Source organism: Cetorhinus maximus, chromosome 18 (assembly GCF_964194155.1).
Source record: "Cetorhinus maximus chromosome 18, sCetMax3.hap1.1, whole genome shotgun sequence".
NCBI classification, from domain to species: Eukaryota; Metazoa; Chordata; class Chondrichthyes; order Lamniformes; family Cetorhinidae; genus Cetorhinus; species Cetorhinus maximus.
Window position 1 is genome coordinate 65,188,966 of NC_135896.1, and position 15,392 is coordinate 65,204,357.

Sequence of the window (15,392 nt, forward strand, 5' to 3'; positions counted from 1 at the left end):
GGATGCAGATGTATTAAAACAATGTTCCCGACGTGCGGCAGCAGGAAACGCAGCCCACCATTGATGGGCGGAGTAGACAATTGCAAACTGGTTTCACAACAGTGTGAAACCAATTTTTGGTCTTCCTGCCATATTGTCTGCTCACACCCTCAATGACGCCCAGTGTCAACGGGGATGGAAAATTTCACCAATGCCTTTGGTCTTCCCATCACTTAGTTGAAGGAAAGTTTGACACACCCATGACTTTATGTGAGTTAGGGACAGATAGTTAGCAGTAGAAAAGTAGACCTGGTTTTATATACGGAAGCTTGCCCCATGTCTGGAAGTTGCCACTGAGGTGTCAATGATAGATACTTAGGGATTCTAAGGATCATGGTATGGAAGTGGGAATTGATGCTCTTTCTGGAGATGCAGTAGTTGCATTGGGGACATGTATATGTGGAAGTATTTGAGGGAAGTTCCATGGAGCTGGACAATGAAGGAGAAGTAGCAGGCGGGATGGTGTAGTCAACAGCTCAAGTTAGAACAATTCACCACTCTCACAGGTACAATGCATTGCAATCAGAAAGGATATTATTTTCAACTTTAGGACAGGACGGTCTTGGTGCTATGAGCAGGTGGATGCCCAATTGGAAGGATTCAAACTGAGAGGTTTGGGACTGTGGGTACAGAGATGGGAGGAGACGGCATGTTTGAGAACTTAGACTGGAAAGGGAGATTAGAGATGGGCTGGGAATCATAAATATGGAAACCTGTGTTTGAAGTTGTTAAATGTGACATGCAGCCCACTCCTAAAGGAGTCCTGTACTATTTCCTTAAAAAATGTCACTCAAGTTATATTCTCCCGCTCATAGAATAAATATTTCCTTTAATAATTTCTTGTGTTTTCTCTTTTATTTACCTGTACCCCTTGTTGAAATGATACCAATTTTATAATGATTAATTCAAAATGAAATTTCTGTTTAACTTGGGGAATATTTTTAGATTAGACATTATCTTTCACACCACATTTGTTAGTCCTGCTTTAGGCTGTTTTAGTAAATTGCTTCTTATAACAATGGCAATATATTCATCGTGGAAGAACTGATCTACAATGGACATTTGCTGTTCAGAAACAGCAATTCTTATTGCTTCTTGGGTGTGAAATGAGCTGTCTTTTTTTAAAACTTGGCAAGCTGAGAACATCAATTTAGTTTACACCCATAGGAAACAGGCATGATGTGCTGTGACATGTTAGTTCAAAACTTTTTGTTTGACATAATAGGACCTCAATGTTCTTAACAATAAACAATAGTGGCTGCCTTCAACAATATGTCAAGCTTTTGATTTCCAGAACAATGGTAAATGTCTCCATGGTCTTTTACCATCCCATTAAAGGATCTGTTCTGAACATGTTCTACAGTCTTTTTTTGCTTTGCTGGCAAGTCAACTACAGTTGCCCCAGTAGATGGATTCCCAGATACACTCAGAATTGAATCCTGAGATCTGAATCCACCAGTGTCGGACATTGTCCCAATACCATTGGGAGTAGCTGCTGGTTTGAGTCTAACATTTAATTGGTGCAGCACTGTCTTCCACCCAAAGCTGGTGGGATAGACGTCAGGGTTTGAGAGCAGGAACAGGAATTCTGGTGGTGGCTGTCACCATCGGGAACAAAGGGAATGGGTATAGTGTGATGTTATTGCTGGCGGTGGGGGGTTGGGGGGTGGGTTGGTGTGTGTGGGGTGCTGAAGGTTGAGAGGAGATGCCTGCTATTGGGAAGGAAAAGCAAAGCTGAGGTTTGGGAGACCCAAGGACACCTTGTGGAGCCCAGAGGAACACTCCATCTTTCCTGCCCCACAATGATTGTTCACATCAGGTCAGTAAATACACTTACCCTGAACTTTTCTGGCCTCTCTGCTGATGTACACTGGGTTTGGCTGTTTGTTTTGTGCAGACTTACCGATTTTCTGAGTTAAAATTGCACTGGGGTGCAGATACTATCAAGCTGCAATTTTTAAATGTAAAGTAATCCTATTACTGCCTGGAACAGACAACCCTTCCAGGTCTATTTGTTGATAAGTTAAAAAATGCATTGTGAATCCTAACTCACCATTTTAACAACCTATCTGTTCCACTTGTGCCAGAAGGACTGAGTTATAATACAGCTTGTTACTGAATGAACCACTGACATACTCTAAGAAAATAGTGTCATCCATCATCTAAGCCTATTTTGTGGGTGCTTGCTTTATCAATTTAGGGATCCCTTAAAGGAACAATCAGTTGTGTGCTGCAAGGTTTATAAAGTAACTACTGTAAAATTGCCCATTCAGAGCTACAGTAATTATAATTTCAAAATTTGCAATAACTCTCTATTACCATGCAAGGCAGAATACCCAAAGATGAATATGAATATCAGATCAGCAAAGTTTAATCAAAGTTGCAATCTCAAGGGTATTGCACACATCCCATAAATAAATATACCTTTAATAATAATTTGGTAGAACATTGGGAAACTGTCTCCCACAAACAATTGCACTTGAGTCAGTTAATTGGTCAGCTGTAATGACACAACTGGGGACTATAATTAAACAAACTGAATTAAATAACTAACCAACCAGTTTTAAAATTGTACAGCTATTAATGTTGTTTATCAATACAAGTAAACTTACCATCAATGATGTTACAATATATTAGAACACATATGTCATGTGAAACTGAGTGATAAATTCAAAGCATATGTCACTATGCATTGCCAAAGATATTGATTCCATTTTGCAGACTTGCCATGTATTTGCACATTGCACTTGGAAAATATGTCCTTTATCAAATAAATGGACAGATGTAATGACCTTTACAACCACAATTGGGAACATCTGTGTCTAAGAGATGAAACTAATGATTACTAGACACTCTCAGCAGTCGCAGTATAAGCAACTATTATATCGACATCATGATAAAGTACATGTGCCATTAAGCTGCATGTGTCCCTGTCAGCTTTTGAGTCCATTATGGAAAAGAGTAAGTACTAATATCTCTTGTTTTTTTCTATTATATCTACACATATTATAAAATCTAAAGCTTGGACCTGGAAGTGCTGGACCAAAGTGAGATTTAAAACTGCCACAAATATTCCTATCAGGTCCCTGAATCATGCATTGTGAATTTTTATTAACCCTTAGCTTGACATCAAGAGGTTTCAAATGCTTATTCAAAGGGATTTGCAGCTAACAATATATATTACAATACAACCAGACATTAACTCAGAAATAATCACAATCAATCCCATTAAAGAAAACAAACATGAAAAATCAAAACTTTTGTTTGAACATTACAGAATTGCAGATATATAAACACACTTCTCCCAGTATTTTGATGCATTGATTTGTAGTGAAAATGTTATCAGTAATGGGTGTAATGACTGCTCCAATATATTTACAGCAGAACCTGTATCACGGGGCAGGATTTTGCCCCTGGCGGGGGTGGGCGGAGGCGGTCGGGAAGCTGACCACTGCCCGTGATCAGCTCTGCAGCACAATTTCACGCGGGTGGGCCAATTAAGGTCCATGCTGTGTAGATCACGAGTGGCAGCGCTCAGCACTGCCTATGTGGGCGGAGGGAGGAGGGTGAGCCGGGGCCTAGCGCACAGTTCGCACATGCGTGAGAAAGAGCACTTGGAAAATATGAGAGAAAGGAGCGCTGTGTAAAAAAAAATAATGAAGAGAATAAAAACTTAATAAAACATGTCCCCTTGTGACTTTGTCACATGAGCTGGGACATGTTTTTAATTCAAAAATAAAGTTTTTATTTAATGTTTATTTGTTTTAGGAAACTTCATCCCGCTCGTGGATGAGGTTTCCTAAAAAATGTAAAAGCCGCTTGGCCTTTTCGCCTGCCCGCCAACTGTTAGGTTGGATGGGCAGCGTAAATTTGAAGTTAATTAGATTGTTAATGTCCTTAATAGACCTTTTAATTATTGGCAGGCGCGCAGCCGACTCTGGCGCTCGCCCGCCAAACAAAATATCGCGAGACTGTACGATGACGTCGGGATGCACACCTGACATCATCGTGCATCATTTCACGCTTGGGTGTGTCAGGTGCGCGCCCGCATGCCCAGCAAAATATTTTGCGCATAGTGATCATGTTTACGCATTAGTCAAATATTAATTTCCAAAACCAGATCACAATATGGGTTATATTATTGATGTTTGCAGTGATCAGTAAACCAGTTGTACTGGTTAATTTCCAAAGTGATACTAAGTGGAGAATTTCACAGGTAATTAGTTCTTATTCACACTATTAAGAGTAATCCTAACTCATCATGGCAGCTGAGTCACATTCAATTTTGCCATAAGCAAGAATACTGAGCATTGCTTGTCAACATTACATCCAATTCTAGAGAAGCCATGGAACCATTAATGTTTACAACACAGAAGGAGGACATTTAACCCATTGCATCTGTCACAATACTTAATGAGAGCATTTCAAAACTAATCCCACTGCCGTGTTTTCTCCTCCTAGCCCTGCATCTTTCTTTGCTTCAAACATTTAACCATTGTTGCACAAAGGAACACGATGACCTTCTGCTTTAACCACACCATGCAGCCAAACATTCCAGCTTGCAAGAAATTTCTTCTAAATACTCTCCTCAATCTATTGGTGACAATTAAAAATTGATGGCCCATCATCACTGAGCCCCACATCCCCTGCCCCTGCATCACCACCAACCAGGAGAAACCAGTTTCCTTATTCACCCTATCAATACTATTCATAATTTTGAGAACCTCTAATTAACCTCCTCTTAACCTGTTTTTATTTCAGTGATTTGCTCAAGTTCATTTAACAGCAAAAGACCACAACTAGATGATCTTTACAAAAGAAAAGAGAAAGAGATGAAGTTATCTTTGTTGTTTTCTGCTAACATTCATCACCGGCCACTGTCCAAGGGGACAAACTTTGGATTTACAAGTAGTTCCTAGCTTAAGGAAAATGTATTCAGTAACAAGTCAGCCTCTAACTTAGCTTAAGTTATTCTTATTTGGATCACTTCACCACATGGAATAGCTGAGCTATGCCTTTAAAGAGACAAGCTACATAAACACTGTTCTATCTCTGCAGCTCAATATCACAACCATACTCCACCTGACTTAAAAGATAAGTACATGAGGGAGATGGAAATAGAAGGGTATGGTGATAAGGTGGAATGGAGTAAGTTGAAAGGAGGCATAAGCACTGGCATAAATCAGTTGAGCCAAGCAGCCTGTTTCAGCGCTGTAAATTCTATGTAATTTGATGCAATATCTATGAGAAAAATTATAGGAGATATTTATTATTTCATGGGATGTGAGCATCGCTGACAAGGCCAGTGTTATGATCCCCATAAAGACTAACTTTTAAAAAGAAAGTGAACTTCCAGTTAATAACAAAAGGATGATACAAGATTTCATTACAAAAAGAACTATTGACTAAACACTATTGTTGTAGACCACTTATACTTTAAACTACAGAACAGAACTTTCCCCTTTTACTCCTAACACAACCAAAAAACTCACTTCACAGATATACTTTACATTGTCCCTGAAATAGACATTCGATTTTCCCAGATCCAGTCCAAAGTGATTTTTCACTCTCAAGGGGTTACTTCCATTCCTTTCCTTTCCCAGCCTGGCAACTTTTAGCTCCAGAACTGTTTTTCATGTCGAGGGATTTCCTGGCAATTCTTCCTCTAGCGCAAATTGGCAAACATTCCAGCCTTATTTGAAATCCTCACAAATTTGACCTTTTCAATCTGAATGTGACTTCCCACCCACATTCCTGCACTGTGAACCATAGAGCCTTTTGGCCTCTAACTTCTCCCTCCCTCCCAGATTCTAACAAACTCTTGTCTGTGAGATTCAGGGATATCTTTTAGGAAAGCCTGTAATTCAATCTCATATTGGTGTCCTAAGGACTCTGCCCACTCTGAAAGCCCATCTCCATAGCAAGATGAATCACATGGGCCTTGTATCCAGGTAGAAATGCTGATTACCTATTCTTTAGAACCCAAACCGATTCTGTCCTGGAAATAAATGGGCTGTTTAAAGCATAACTATTTGCAACTCAACATTCTCAACATCTTCCTGAGACTTTGGAGACTAGCAACCTAACCACTGTAAATACAGATGTTGCTGCTATTGTCTCTAAGTGTGAATACTGTCATTCCAGCAAAACAACCTGGGCCTCCTTTTAATCTTTAAAGCCACATCACCCAGGCCTGTTGTCAGGCAAACTTCAGAACAGGTCACATTACATAGGTCACATTACCCTTTTCGTTTTATCCTAAGTTAAAGACACAGTCCTGAAACATAACAATCTTATAAACCTCACATTTGTAACATCAGCAATTGTTGCTCATCCCTAATTGACTTTGAGATGGTGGTGCTGATCCACCCTACTTAATCGCGAAAGTCCTCCTGGTACTGTTAAGAACAGAGTTCTAGGGTTTTAACGATGACAGTGAAGGAATGGTGTCACATATCCAAGTCAGGCTGGTGCATGGCTTGGAGGGGAATTTGTAGGTCGTGGTGCTCCTTTTTATCTACTTCCCTTGTTATTCTAAGTGGTAGAGGTTGCAGGTTAGGAAGGTGCTGTTGAAGGAGGCTTCGTGAGTTGGTCAATGGTAAACCCCTGGATGTTGATGATGGAGGTTCATCGATGGTAATGTCATCTCTTTTGCTGGATTTGGTAATTTCTGTGAAACGAAAGTTACTTGCCACTCATCAGCCCAAGCCTGAATGTTGTCCTGGTCTTTCTGCATTTGGATATGGACTGCTTCAGTATCTGAGGAGTTGCTAATGGTACCGAACACTGTGTAATCATCAGTGAACATCCCTACTTCTGACCTTACAATTAAGAGAATGTCATTGATGAAGCAGCTGACGATGGTTGGCTAGGACATTACCCTGAGGAACTACTGCATTGATGTTTCTGGGGTTCAGATGATTGGCCTCTGACAACCACAGCCACCTTCCTTTGTGCTAGGTATGACTTCAGCCAGTGGAGCACTTCCCCCCTGACTCCAGTTTTACCAGTGCTCTTTGATGCCACGCTCAGTTAAATGCTGCCTTGAGGTCAAGGGCACTCTCACTTCAGCTCTTGAGTTCAGCTCTTTTGTCCATGTTTGGACCTAGGCTGGAATGAGGTCTGGAGCTGAGAGGCCCTGGCGGAACCCAAACTGAGCATTAGTGATTAGATTATTACTGGATAAGGCTGGTGGTACTCATATGTACCTGCTGCCCTTGCCATTCTAAGTGGTAGCAGTCATGGATTTGGATAGGGCTGTTAAAGGGCTTGGCGAGTTGCTGTAGAGCATCTTGTATGTAGTACAGACAGCTGCCATTATGCATCTGTGGTGGAGGGAATACATTTTTAAGGTGGAGGATGGAGTGCTGATCAAGTGACCTACTTTGTCCTGGATGGTGTCAAGCTTCTTGAGTGTTGTTGGAGCCATCTCATCCGGGCAATTTGAGAACATTCCATCACATTCCTGATTTGTATCTTGTAAATGGTTGACAGGCTTTGGGAATTCAGGAGGTGAGTTACTCACTACAGAATTCCCAGCCTCTGACCTGCCCTTGTAGACACAGTATTTATGTGGCTGGCCCAGTTAAGTTTCTGGTCAATGGTAACCCCCAGGATGTTGATGGTGGGGGATTCAGTGTTAGTAATTCCATTGAATGTCAAGGGAAGATGGTTGGATTCTCTGTTGTTGAGGTCAATATTGTGGAAATGTGAACTTACATGGATGTCACATTATGGACTTAAATCAGAAATACTTCACCTAGTGGAATGCAACATCTGGAAATTTATAAAATATGGTGTGGAAATTCAAATTCTTACCAATTAACAATTCTCTTTAAATGCTCTGCTTGATCAGGTTTTGAAGTTTTAAAAATTGTTTCCTTTTCTCTTGGTTTCCCTATTGAACACTTTTATATTTTTACCTTTTCTAGTACTTTGAGTTCCCTTGATGAAATGATTGGGAATCCTGTCTAACAGACATTTGTAAACAGTGATGCACAATGATGTAATTGTCAAAGTAGAGTTATTGTCACGAATTTTGTCTGCATTAAGAATTATTTATTCAGAGATAGGTGTGGTAAATAGGAATATTTACACTGGTATTAGTACTTACCTGAGGTGCTACACTTCATCTGAAACTAACTTGCTGCTGTATCAGCATTGGAAATGAAACATTTTTTACATCTCACTGAAGTGAGCACTGGAGTATCATCAGAAACAGTCCTAGGATGTGTTTAACAGAAACTACAAGAAACCAGGTACCCAGGATATGCCAAACATTTATTGACTATATATCACAATGTACAGGGATAGATAAGCACGAGGCTCCTTCCAGAGCATCTCTCTCTGGGTTCCAGTGACACGTGATCTGACATCACTGATGATGTATGTTAGCTATTAGCATAATAGCCATTTAACCTTTACACTGCCTCTCCCCCCAAATCTTTCATTCTACTAATAGGGCAGAATTTTTCAGTCGGCGTGCGGGGGCAGGCCTGACACATAAAATGACGTGCAATGATGTCAGGCGTGCGTCCGGATGTCGCCGCGCGCCATTGCGATATTTCAGAAGGCGGGCGCACTATGAGTTCGGAGGTGCGCCTGCCATTAATTAACGGGTGCAATGGGCAGGCGGGTAGGCCACATTTTTAAAAATCTCATCCACGGGTGGGATAAGAGGGGTGAGTGGGCTTGCTAATGCGAGTAGTTAGACCTTTACTTTATAACTTGCTGCTACTTGCTTGTGTGAACAGGACAACTTCATTTCTCTTCAGAGCTGCTTTGACAGAAAGAACAGGCTTCAGTTCAGGACTCTGGAGGAATCATAACACTTAGAGCCTTCCAGGTATCAGACAGCCTTCCCTTACCCTGGGAATGGGGATTGTGGTCTCTGCTGGAGGCACCTCCTCTGAGGAGGAAAAGAGGGTGAGAAGGGGGAGGAGGCCAGGAGTCCATATTCAGCCTCCAGGGGAGCCACCTGTAGGAGGAAAGGCACAGACATAAGGGGCACAGGGCCAACAGGGAGTCCAAGTCCAACAAGAAGGGGTCGCAGAAGACGCCATTATCCTGCTGCCAGGGTATACAATGCAGTTACCTCAATATGTCTGAGGTGCAGTGCCGAAGGAGGCTCCATCTCTTAGAGGAGACAGTGACCTCCATCTGTCAGATGATCGGCCCTGAGATCAGCTCCAACTGTGTGGGTGAACACCCCATGCCAGTGGCTGTGAAGATCATGGTTGCCCTCAACTTCTATGCCTCTGGCTCTTCCCAAGGGTCAGTGGGTGATCTTTGTGGAGTCTCCCAGTCAGCTGTCCACAGTTGTGTCAAGCTGGTGACAAATGCTCTGTTCAGGCATGCATTGACTTTCATTCACTACCGCTCAGATGAGGCCAGCCAAGCAGAGCGAGCTAGAGGCTTTGCTGCGATTGCTGGCTTCCCCTGCATCCAGGGTGCAATAGACTGCACACGTGTGGCCATCAAGGTGCCAGCAGGTGAGCCCGGTGCCTTCGTCAACAGGAAGGGCTTCCACTCCATGAACGTGCAGATAGTGTGTGAACACAGGATGCTGATTGTACAAGTTTATGCAAGGTACCCAGGCAGCTCCCATGACGCCTACATCCTGAGGAATTCCCAGGTGCTGAGGCTCTTCAGTGCTCCAGCCCAACTGGCTGGATGGCTTCTGGGTGACAAGGGCTATCCCCTCAAAAGGTGGCTCATGATGCTCCTATGCCATCCAAGAACAGAGGCTGAGCAGTGGTACAATAGGAGACAAGCCTCCACAAGGGTGGTGGTTGAGAGAGCCATAGGTCCTCTCAAGATGTGCTTCTGATGTCTGGACCATTCAGGGGGAGCACTGCAATACCCCCCAGATCGTGTGTCACTGAAAGTGGTTGCATGCTGCGCTCTCCACAATCTGGCGCTGGAAAGGGGGGATGCAGTGGAGGAAGAAGATGTTGACGCAGCTGCTCTGGCAGCAGACGATGAGTCCAGTGGTGAGTCCGAGGAAGAGCACGGTCAGGAGAACGCTGAGGGGATAGACGCCGACCTGGGCAACCTACAGGGAGGTAGGGATGCCCAGGAGGCTTTGATCCAACACTCCGTCAGCTAGCCTACCAAAGATGAACCACCAAACATGCCAGGGCTTCAGGCTCCATACTCGATACCTGAGAGCAACATTTGCTTGGTCAGCAACTGTGCCATTTGCCATAAATGTGCCATTTCAATAAAGCTCAATGACAAATAAGTGACTCATAACACCATGGGTTCCCCTTCATCAGCAGAACCAATGAAGCACCCAGAGGCTTGTTGAGAACCAACACATTTAATGATTTACAGCTTGGCATACAGAAATCAAACTAAATGGTGTTGAACAGCACACCAACTTAACAGTAACTTAAAAGTGAGGCAAAAGAGAACCACTAGTGATAAGCCCACGTTGTGCCTAAGGTGCTTTATGTTTTTGCTTGCGGGTGCTACATCTATGTGCTCCCCTCTCGCTGGCACTGGTATTGGAGACAGCCTGCTCACTCTGCTGTCTTGTTGGCCTTGATGTCCTTGGTTGTTGTCCTCTGGCCCGTGGAGCCTGTGCTGGCCCTGACTGGGAGGGAGCAGGCAGTGCCACGGCTGGCATCTCCCCAGTCGCCGCAGTCTCATCGGATGCCACGATCACTGGCAGAGGGGCGGAGGAGCTGCTGCCATCATCCAGAGCGCCCTGAGAGGAACCCACAGGGACAACAAACGGCTTGTGCGCCAACGTGAGGTCGCTTTGGACCTCCCTGCTCACCATTGATGGACCGGCACCTAGCCGGGGTACTGGGTGCCCAATCCATCTCCCACACTGACACTGACCACCTGAGGTCATTGCCATTGTGAGGGCTTGCAGGTCCGAGCGCATCCCTAGGATTCCCTGATTGTTCTCTTGGAGGAACCACTCCATGAGAGTCACCACTCTCTCCATGGAGGAGGCAGTGCGCTCGGCCAAGAGGGTGATTGCATTGCTTATGCTCTGCATGGACTCCTCCATCACAGAGACCATGCCACGGAGACCATGTATCTCCTCCAGATTCTCCCGCACACCCTGCTGGACTTGCAGCATCTGCTGCCTCAGGGACGACTCCAGAGGCCCATCATCAGCCACTGACTGAGCAAGTTCCTGTTCCCCAGCAGTCCTCCAACTGCTGGCGCCCTGGGCACACTCTGCCTCCGCCTGCACCTCAAGTGAGTGTGAAGTGCCCTCACCGCTGTGCTACTAGTCGCTGATCTTATTCCCACTGAGGTGCCGGTATCTGCACTGGTGCCTGCCTGGCTGAGAGGGTGTGATGCTGATGTGTTAATACGTTAATGTCTTCTGTGCCCTCAGGGGTCAGTGGCGGTCCCTCAGCCTCCTGAGTCTGGGTGTGCTCTGGTGAGGCTGAAAGGAAGAACAAGGATATTTGATTAGTTGAAGTCGTTACACTGTTAATGTGCAAGCCTGGCACCCAGATCAGGCTGCGCTCCTCCTTCCATTATCAATGGGCAACCCATGTTGGATGCTGAAATCAATATACAGCCAACAGTGGAATGTTTGCAGTGAGAGACATTGTGACTTCAGTGCATGGCACTCTTACCTCCCAGTGGCACCCCAACTTCACTTGACCTTGGCGCATGGTCTCTCTCCAGCTGCAGTGCCTCCTGCTTGTATCTGATGATGATGAGAAGGTGGGGCTGCCCTCCGCCAATCCGCAGCCGCTCTGCATTATTGTGGGCTGTATTCTCCTGAAAGGAGAGAGGAGCATTGATTAGTCCACCCTGTACCTGCATTGCCATTGCAGCCTGGCCACCACCACCTGAGGAGAACCTTGCAGGGCTCAACCGATTCATGACCCTGGAACTGCCATACACTCATTCCAAGCAACCAGGGCTGACCCCCTTGCCCAGGTGTTGCCTCCATCACATTTGCCACTCATACTCTAAGAACTTCCAAACTCATGAACACCACCACCTAGAAGGACAAGGTCAGCAGATGGATGGGAACACCGCCACCTGGAAGTTCCCCTCCTAACTGCTGTGCTAAGTGACCCATGCCAACACGATATTCACTCATCCCGATCGCAGGAGGTCATTAAACCGCTTGCAGCACTGCACCCAAATGCGTCTCACCACATCGTGGGAGCTGACCTGTTCTGCCATCTCCTCCCAGGCACGTTTTGTTAGGGGTGGGGGGGGGGGGGGGTGGGTGGCGTCCTCCTTCCGTCCCTTGGGATCAGGATCTCGTGGCACTTTGCCACCTCCTCAAGGAGGGCAGCGAGACACTCATCGGGGAACCTTGGAGCCGACTGCCCCATCGACCTGCCCTCCTGCCTGGCCTGCTCGCTGAAGACGTTCTCCATCATGTAGCTACTGACCGAAATCAGTGGCAGCCTGCGCCATTTTTGAATATGCCGCCGGGTCGCCATTGGACCCAGAGGTCATTGGCCTCCCACCACCGCCTGCCCCTTCCCACTGATCTCGAGAGCCGTGATTTACGCTGGGCGGGCCTTAATTGGCCCATCCGCGTAAAATGGTGGCATGGAGACAATTAAGGGGTTATCGGTGATGGGAAGGAACGTGGGGTTGAGGTTACATTCGGATCAACCATTATCTTATTGAGTGGCAGAGCAGGTGGGAGGGGCCGAGTGGCCTATACCTGCTCCTAATTCGTATGTACATAATTCATACTTTCCCCACTCTCCAAAAATCACTCTTACCACCCCTGAGTCAAAGGGAAAGACACAGCAGCGGGTTGACCAATTTACCAGTTTGTGTCTTGTTTCCTTTGGAGGAGGCCTAGGATCACAGTCTTCCTGCAGAGGGGACTGTGAACCACTTAGTAAATTGGTTGGATTGCCTTCTTGGTTGTCCGGGTAGTCAATCCAATTCTGTAAAGGCCATCTGCTGGCGGATACCAGAGCAGATCTGTTCCGCCTGAGGACACCATGGCCAGTGTACACAAGATCTGAGAGTGGTTGAATGGAGTAACTCAAACTCTTGTTGGGCCAGTTCTGGTCTTGGCCCCAGACATATTTCCCTGCTGGTAGATCCTGTGCTTTGTAGTGCCGATTGTATGTCACTGTCTGGTGTACACAGTAGTGGTCCTTTTTTACTCAGCTTCTCTATCTTTGTCACATTGAGACACGGTGGAAGGGTATGTGGGAGACTCAGGAGCTGTCTGCATAATCTCCTACTCATTAAGAGTTCCGATGGAGCCAGACCATCCTGCAGTGGCATATAGCTGTAACTCAGTAAGGCCAGGTCGATGTCGTCATTTTACTTCAAAAAGGATTTGACAGTACGGACCCCTCTTTCAGCCTCTCTAGCCCTGTGAATACCTGGGCGAGCTGGTGATCATGACAAAGTCTTATGTCTCAGTTAAGTGGTTGAAGCAGTCATTTATAAACTGCGGGCCGTTGTCAGACACAAGCAAATCATGCATACCATGTGCGGCAAAGATTTCCTTGAGCATGGCAAAAACCACGGCCGAGGTGGGCCAGTGTAGCCGTTGACCTTGATGCACCAAGAGTTATAATCCACAACAATAAAAAAAGTTCTATCCCTGGAAGACTAAAAGGTCCATCCCGAGGTGATCCCACAGTTGGGATGGGAATGAGGATGCGGTCAGTGGTTCCTTGTGGTCTTGCCTATAGGTGGCTCAAGTAGTACAATTGGAAATCATGTCCTCAATAGCTTTGGAGATACCTGGCCTCCAGACTGAATTGTGGCCCCTAGCCTTACACTTGGTGATACCCAGGTGTCCCTGGAGTAACTGTTGGAGAATGTCTAGTCTAAGGACCTTGTGAATAATTTAGTCGTTTTAGATGAACAAGTCATCCCTAAGACTAAGGTGATGACACTGTTCAAAGTATTGCTTCAGAATACAATTGCTAGGAACATACTCAGGCCATCTAGTAACACAGTACTCCCGTATCTGTGCACACCTGGCATCAGCTTTTTGGGCCGCTTGAATTCCTTCTAGTTCCTGGGTGGTCACCGTAGACAAGGAGTTGTAGGATTCCACATCCTCAGCGAAGTGTACATCATTCTGTGCAGGCTTCCCCACAGGAATGTGAGACAACGCATCAGCTGTGGTTTGGCATTTACCCTGGATGTGTTCTGTAGTGGTGTCAAACTTCTTGAGCCGTAATCGAATCCTTCGGGTAGTGTTTTGAGTTTGTTGGGCGGGTGCGGCCGGGGAGCTCAGGAGCTGCCGCCTGCAATCGGCCCCCGACCGTGATTTCATGGTCCAATGACAACATGGTGGCTGGTTTAAAAGCAGCCCAGGCAGCCCCTGGAAGGCAGCCATAGAAGGACATCTGTTCAGTGTTCCTAATGGATTGAGTGCGGCTGGACACGGCAGGCGGGGGGACAGGTCGGGGGGGCACTCGGCCCCCCCGTTTTTCTGACGAGTGCCTCGCCGTCCTCCAGGAGTAGGCGGCTGCCAGGAGGGACGCCCTTGTCCCCAGGGATGGGAGGAGTAGGCCACCGCACCTCACCAAGAGGGCACGGGAGGAAGTGGCAGCAATGGTGAGCAGCCATGATGTGGTGCCGGACGTGCTTCAATGACCTGCTGCGCTCAGGAAGGGCAAGTGCCGTGTTGTCATAGGTTAGTGTGAAGAAGTGTTAAGGTGTGACCGCCCCTCACTATGGATCTCAGGGGTGTTAGAGTCCGAAAGTCAATTGTCAATGATGCCAGAACTGGCCAAGGTGGTGAGCTCTGGCTGCTTGGACTGAGTGCCTTGTGGCTTGAGGGCCACAACTTGGATGTGCCCTGCCAGGTGTTCCTCAGCTGGGGTTGGCCAGGCTGCAACGATGCTGCAGGTACAGAGTGGACAAATCAATGCTCCTCTGTCCATTCAGTAGAAGACAAGCCATAACCAAGCAGAGAGGGCACGTACAGGCAGAGGGCAGCCCAACCTCCTGCTGCTCAGCAAGCTCGAGCAGGATGACCTGAAGCTGGAGCGCTGGCACACTCCCCGTGCAACCAGGCGTGGAGAGGTGGGGGTGCCAGACAAAGGTAAGAGCGCAGTGCACAGAGGTGAGACTTTCGGATTGTGCAACCATTCTAGTGTAGTCTCTTCATTGACATGAGCCTCAAACCTGCAGCCCCATTGATCATTGGAAGACGATGGCACCATGATGCAGATCTCCATTGACTCACCAGGGTGCCTGGCATTCACAGTGACAGTGTGAGGACTGAAATTAATAACATGTCCTTGTTCTCCCTTTTAGATTCACCAGCAGGCGTTCACTCTGTGGACCCCGAAGGGCCACCCCTGACACCGGAGGACCACAGAGTTTCTGTTGCACTTGCATCACAGCTGCTCTCTGAAGCAGGCACC

The 15,392-nt window shown here is 46.3% G+C and overlaps 1 protein-coding gene across 1 annotated transcript in view; it reads left to right on the forward strand.

Moving 5' to 3' along the window:
• sptssa (serine palmitoyltransferase, small subunit A) overlaps nt 1–14,668 on the forward strand; it is a 164,737-nt gene extending 150,069 nt beyond the window's left edge. Inside the window, exon 4 of the transcript XR_013579493.1 lies at nt 14,657–14,668. The gene's annotated coding sequence lies outside the window, so the exon portion shown is untranslated. The remainder of the gene's footprint in view (nt 1–14,656) is intronic.
• Nucleotides 14,669–15,392: the final 724 nt, after the last annotated feature.